The sequence below is a fragment of the Callorhinus ursinus genome, unplaced genomic scaffold (assembly GCF_003265705.2).
Source record: "Callorhinus ursinus isolate GAN/ISIS: 27379988/994484 unplaced genomic scaffold, GSC_fseal_2.0 scaffold62, whole genome shotgun sequence".
In the NCBI taxonomy this organism is placed as follows: Eukaryota; Metazoa; Chordata; class Mammalia; order Carnivora; family Otariidae; genus Callorhinus; species Callorhinus ursinus.
Genome location: NW_027397124.1, coordinates 1,281,731 through 1,287,439, shown reverse-complemented (window position 1 = coordinate 1,287,439; position 5,709 = coordinate 1,281,731). Strand labels below are relative to the sequence as shown.

Genomic DNA, 5,709 nt, shown 5'->3' with positions numbered 1-5,709 from the left:
CTACATATTAGACTGACAGCTCTTAGCCTTGTATTTATTAATATTCGTGAAACACGGTGAACTTCAAGTTTCTTGAGCTATTAACAAAGCAAGCTTCCAGTAGACAGTTTCCATCAAGAAATGCTCACAGGAGACATGTTTTGCCTTCTGAACAGCGTGTCTTATCAAAAAGAGATAGCAGGCTGTGATACTAGAGTTCCTATAACCTCTGCTTTAGAAGGCAGGTTTTCACACACTGATTTACACATGGAAACCATTTGTGATAGAAAAACAATATTCAGTTTAATCTAAGTTAACAAATAAAAGATAAATTAACTATAGTATCTACTGGAGCCCCTAAACCTTTTCCTTCTTATTCATTTGAGGACTCCTTCTTGTGCTTCAAGGACAAGAATGTAAGCAGGCTCCATATAGAGAGGTAAACATGACTCAGTCATTTGAAAATACGGCATTAGTTTGAAAATCAGAACCAAAAAGTTATGGCCCTCACGCTGCTCTTAGCTGACCCTCCTCCCCACTTATGGATAAATGGAGTTTAACTTTCCTAACCTAGAAACACTTATTCTCACTAAAAATATATGGTTACACCTTATCCTAAAAAGGCACCATGCAGGCATTTAAGACCGAACCAGTTAATTCTAAGGATGTGCAGGAGTGGTAGGAAAATATCACTAATCAGAACTTCCAGCATCAGATCATGCTAAACCCAGAACATTCACCCCAACAGGCCTTTTGAAATGTTTCCCAGGAGGTAAACTCCAGCTTTTGGCAGCTGCTGCTAAGGGCCAACGAACAAGAACTTCCAGAGCATAGAAGGAGCTCCATCACCAATTGGATACACACACCTCAGGGACAAGGAGAGAAGATGCTGGTCTCATTTGTGCTATTCATGACCCAGAAAAGGTCCTGGCTGGCTCAGAGGACCTGAACACCAGATGGGAGGAACAAGTGTGAAACAAGGATAGGTGGAGAAGCTGGGTTCTCTTCCAGAAGAGGAAGCAGAAACTCCACGAAGTAGCTGAGGAGCAATGAAAGACCAGGCATGTGACAGAATGAACAGTAGGGAAGACCCCAAAGGAAAGGACGGCTCTGACCTGGAGACCTCTTTCTCTGTCAGAAGGGACCCTATCCTAACACCACAGCTCACTTCCAGGTCTGTTGTACATTTAAGGTGTATGAGTCACATGTTTCACGCCTAACACACAATGGAAGCTCTGGAACAGGAGACGGACAGCAGAGACTGCTCACTGATCAAAGATGGAGCGCTGCAACACCTCATGTCCTCTTCATCAACATCGTAATCCACAAAAGTGTCGTAAGAAAACTGGTGCCAGCGCTGGATGTGCTCTACGAAGCTGGCGCTGTGGTAGTTGGGATCTCCCCTGGGCATTGAGGCACATATGGGGCAAACCACGGATTTGGTATCCGTGCTATGGGATAACTTGCAGTGTTCCACTAGTCCTTCTTTTTTTTTTTTTTTTTTAAGAAGTTTTTTTTTATTTATTTGAGAGAGAGAGAGAGAGAATGAGAGATAGAGAGCATGAGAGGGAGGAGGGTCAGAGGGAGAGGCAGACTCCCTGCGGAGCAGGGAGCCCGATGTGGGACTCCATCTCAGGACTCTGGAATCATGACCTGAGCTGAAGGCAGACGCTTAACCATCTGAGCCACCCAGGTGCCCCTCCACTAGTCCTTCTTGATCAAAGTTCTTCTCCGGACAGGAAGAGCAAGGAAAGGTGTAACGGTTTGGGACGTTCCTTGGCTGAAGGGAGGCATCCTTGGTGGTGGCCTTCACACCTTCCATGATGTAATTCTGGTACTTGGAACAGGTAGCCACGTGTTCCCGGACCTTGGATAGGAAGAAATTTTTACCACAGCCATGGCAAGAAGTCTCTGTGCTCTCAATCTGCCGCTCGAGCCCCGCGGCTCGGACGCCAGGTGCCAGAGTGCTGCGGCACACCCCACAGACCGGCTTCTTTGGCTTCAGACATTGCTGCAGCATGCAGAGCAAAAGACGTGACTGCAGGGCACTTGCACGGCTTCTCGTACACCTCTAAACACACGGGACGCGTGAGGCGGCCCAGCGGGTAGGCGTCCGCTGCGAGCCCAGCCGCCTGCGGACCACCCTCACAGTCCTGCTGTTGTGCCGCCATCTTGCAGCCGCGCAGCTAGGTATTTTCTTAATATTTACAATTAAAATTAAGACATATAATGTTAGAGTGTCTTTCTCATCTAGGTAACTATTTTTATTTCTAGAAAATTGGATTCTTCTCTTTATAGGATTTTTTTTTAAAGATTTTTTTTTTATTTATTTGACAGAGAGAGACACAGCGAGAGAGGGAACACAAGCAGGGGGAGTGGGAGAGGGAGAAGCAGGCTCCCCACTGAGCAGGGAGCCCGATGCGGGGCTCCATCCCAGGACCCTGGGATGGTGACCTGAGCCGAAGGCGGACACTTTAAGGACTGAGCTACCCAGGCGCCCCCTCTTTATAGAATTTTGACAAAAAAATCTATATACATATTTTATTTTAATTTAATACACTCTTTCTTGTGATACTTGGGGTGCACTTTTGTCCTGATAAGTCCATCTTCAGCTCAGGAGATTCTTTTCCTTCCTTCCTTCCTTCCTTCCTTCCTTCCTTCCTTCCTTCCTTCCTTCCTTCTTTCTTTTTCTTTCTTTCTTTCTTTCTTTCTTTCTTTCTTTCTTTCTTTCTTTCTTTCTTTCTTTCTTTCTTTCTTTCTTTCTTTCTTTCTTTTCTTTCTTCCTCTCTTTCGATTATTTATTCTCCAACATTTACTCCATTCTCTTCTGATACTTTTAATAAGTCAATATTATATGTTTTAGATCCATATTTCTTGTCTCGTAAGCTCTCTTCTGTACTTTCTATTTTGTTTTCTTTTTAAGTTATGGAAAAATTGCTCAAGATGAGATTCTGAATCACCAATTCAGTTTTCTGAAGCAACTGTTATGCAATTACAGCCATTTTTTGGTTTTTAAATTTTATCAAGTACACTTTTAAATTCCAAAAGGACTTTCTGGTTCTCTGATGGTTCTTTTGGCATAGCAGCCTATTCTTTTGTGGATGTGACAGTCTTTGAAACCAAGATTCATGAGTGTTGTTTAAAAAGGAACTTGTCCTGTTCCTTTGTTTGTTTGTTTTTTTAAGTTTTTATTTATATTCCAGTTAGTTAACATACAGTGTTATATTAGTTTCAGGTGTACAATGCAGCAATTCAACACTTCTATATATCAAAACAAGTGCACTCCTTAATCCCCATCATCTATTTCACCCATCCCCCAACCACCTCCCCTCTGGTAACCATCAGTGTGTTCTCTATAGTTAAGAGTCTGTTTCTTGGTTTGCCTCTCTCTCTTTTTACCCTTTGCTCCTTTGTTTCTTAAATTCCACCTAAAGTGAAATCATATGGTATTTGTCTTTCCCTGACTGACTTATTTCACTTAGCATAGTACTCTGTAGCTCAATTCATGTCCTTTCAAATGGCAAAATTTCATTTTTTTTTATGGCTGAGCAGTATTCCGTCATGTATTCCACATCTTCTCTATCCATTCATCAGTCTGTGGACACTTGGGCTGCTTCCATAATTTGGCTACTGTAGGTAATGCTACTGTAAACATCAGGGTGCATGTTCCTTTTGAATTAGTATTTTTGTATTCTTTGCATACATACTTAGTAGTGCAATTGCTGGATCATAGGGTAGTTCTATTTTTTTAAAGATGATATTTATTTATTTGAGAGAGAGAGAGAGAGTGTGCACAAGCGGGGGGGAGGGGCAGAGGCAGAAGCAGGCTCCCCAGTGAGTAGGGAGCCTGATGCGGGGCTCGATTCCAGGACCCCGGGATCATGACCTGAGCCAAAGGCAGCCACTTAACTGACTGAGCCGCCCAAGCTCCCCAGGGAAGTTATATTTTTAACTTTTTGAGGAACTTCTGCACTGTTTTTCAGAGTGGCTGCACCAATTTGTGTTCCCACCAATAGTGCAAGAGTGTTCCCCTTTCTCCACATCCTCACCAACACCTGCTGTTTCTTGTGTCATTGATTTTAGACATTTTGACAGGTGTGAAGTGATATTTCATTATACTTTTGATTTGTATTTCCATGATGATCAGGGATGTTGAGCATCTTTTCATGTGTGTGTTGGCCATCTGTATGTATTCTTTGGAAACATATCTATGTCTTCTGCCCATTTTTTAATTGGATTATTTGGTTTTTTGGTGTTGAGTTTTATAAGTTTTTTTATATGTTTCGGATACTAATCCTTTATCAGATATGTCATTTGCAAATATGTTCTCCCATTTTGTAGGTTGCCTTTTAGTTTTATTGGTTGTTTCCTTTACTGTGTAGAAGTTTTTCATTTCGATGTAGTTACAATAGTTTATTTTTGATATTGTTTCCCTTGCCTCAGGATTCATATCTTTTAAGAAGTCGCTGTATGTTCTCTTCTAGGATTTGTATGGTTTCAGGTCTCAGATTTAGGTCTTTAATCTATTTTGAGTTTTATTTTTGTGTATGATGTAAAAAAGTGGTCCATTTTCATTCTTTTGCATGTGGCTGTCCAGTTTTCCCAACACCATTTGCTGAAGAGACTGTCTTTTTCCCATTGGACATTCTTTCCTACTTTGTTGAAGATTAATTGACCTTATAGTTGTGGGTTCATTTCTGGGTTTTCTACTCTGTTCATTGATTTATTCTTTGTGTCAGTACCACACTGTTTTGATCACTACAGCTTTGTAATATAACCTGGAGTCTAGAATTGTGATGCCTCCAGCTTTACTTTTCTTTTTTAAGGTTGCTTTGGCTATTTAGGGTCTTTTGTGGTTCCATACAAATTTTAGGATTGTTTGTTCTAGCTCTGTGAAAAATGCAGTTGGCATTTTGATAGGGATTGCATTAAATGTGTAGATTGTTTTAGATAGTATAGGCATTTTAACAATATTTGTTCTTCCAATCCATGAGCATGGAATGTCTTTCCATTTCTTTGTGTCATCTTCAATTTCTTTCATTGTTATTTTATAGTTTTCAGAGTATAGGTCTTTCACTTCTTTGGTTGGGTTTATTCCTAGGTATCTTATTGTTTTTGGTGCAGTTTTAAATGGTACTGATTTCTTAATTTCTCTTTCTGTTGCTTCATTATTGGTGCATAGAGATGCAACAGATTTCTGTACATTGATTTTGTATCCTGCAACTTTACTGAATTTGTTTATCAGTTCTAACAGTTTTTAAGTGGAGTCTTTGGGATTTTCTTTTTTTTTAAAGATTTTATTTATTTATTTGAGAAACAGAGAGTGCATGAGTGGGGAGGGGGAGGGGTAGAGGGAGAGGGAGAAGCAGACTCCCTATTGAGCAGGGAGCCTGATGTGGGGCTCCATCTCAGGACCCTGAGATCACAACCTGAGCTGAAACCAACAGTCAGAGACCTAATGACCAGTGCCACTCAGGTGCCCTCTTGGGTTTTCTATATAGAGTATCATGTCATGTGCAAATAGTGAAAGTTTTACTTCTTCCTTACTGACTTGGATGCCTTTTATTTCTTTTCATTGTTGGATTGTTGTGGCTAGGACTGCCAGTATAATGTTCAATAACAGTGGTAAGAATGGATATCCCTGTCTTGTTCTTGACCATAGAGGAAAAGCTCTCAGTTTTTACCCATTGACAATGATATTAGCTCTGGGCTTTTCATGTATGACCTTTA

General features: G+C 40.9%; 1 pseudogene; it reads right to left on the bottom strand.

The window, feature by feature from the left end:
* Window positions 1-385: 385 nt before the first annotated feature.
* On the bottom strand, window positions 386-2,150 carry LOC112834346 (E3 ubiquitin-protein ligase RNF114-like; annotated as a pseudogene).
* Between the last annotated feature and the right edge of the window lie 3,559 nt (window positions 2,151-5,709).